The sequence below is a fragment of the Miscanthus floridulus genome, chromosome 10 (assembly GCF_019320115.1).
Source record: "Miscanthus floridulus cultivar M001 chromosome 10, ASM1932011v1, whole genome shotgun sequence".
Classification (NCBI taxonomy): domain Eukaryota; kingdom Viridiplantae; phylum Streptophyta; class Magnoliopsida; order Poales; family Poaceae; genus Miscanthus; species Miscanthus floridulus.
Window position 1 is genome coordinate 74,606,711 of NC_089589.1, and position 909 is coordinate 74,607,619.

Consider the following 909-nt stretch of genomic DNA (forward strand, 5'->3'; position numbering starts at 1 on the left):
CTGCAGCCTCACCCTGGGATGGACCTACACCTGTGAGTATGAAAGTTAATTGCAGTCTCTTACATGCAAGTAATTTCTAATTAGCTAGCCAAGTACATGTCTAACACATAAAATATATACTCCTTTGTGCAGCCTCAGTCGGCGGGTTCCAATAATCCGCCTAATCGTCAGGATCCGTATCAGTCACCGCCCGATCAAAGGCGTATTTGGTAATGAGTTTGAACTTGTCCATGTTCATGGAATTGTGGTAATAAACTAGATGTTAGATGATGAACAACTTTTGAACTTGTAAATTTCGATGTGATATATTCAGACACTTATGTTTGTGACTTCTAAATGGTGTTTGTGATATGTAAGTGATGAATGTGTGATAATGGGATGGATGTGTGATGAATGTCATGGATTTGAAGAATGTGATGAATATCTGTGAAATTTTCTGTTTGAATATGTGATGGAAGTGTTGGAATGTAAAAACAAGAAAAAAAAAATAGGCAATTATAGACGCTTTGCCGAGTGTCACACTCGGCAAAGGCCTATTTGCCGAGTGCAACGCCCACTGCACTCGGCAAAGCTGGCAAAAACTGGAGGAAAACACCAGATTTCCCAGCTTTGCCGAGTGTAATGGCAAAGACACTCGGCAAAGCTGGGCTCTTTGCCGAGTGTCAGGCCACGGCACTCGGTAAAGGGGAAGGCTTTGCCGAGTGTCACCGCAGACACTCGGCAAAGAGACTTTTTAAAAAAAAAATTCTTTGCCGAGAGCCGACACTCGGAAAACAATTTCGGGAAAAAAATTATATAAATTCTTTGCCGAGTGTCGTACTTGAGACACTCGGCAAAGCAACCGTCATGATAGCGCACCGTTAACGGCTACTTTTCTTTGCCGAGTGTCTGGTCGACACTCGGCAAAGG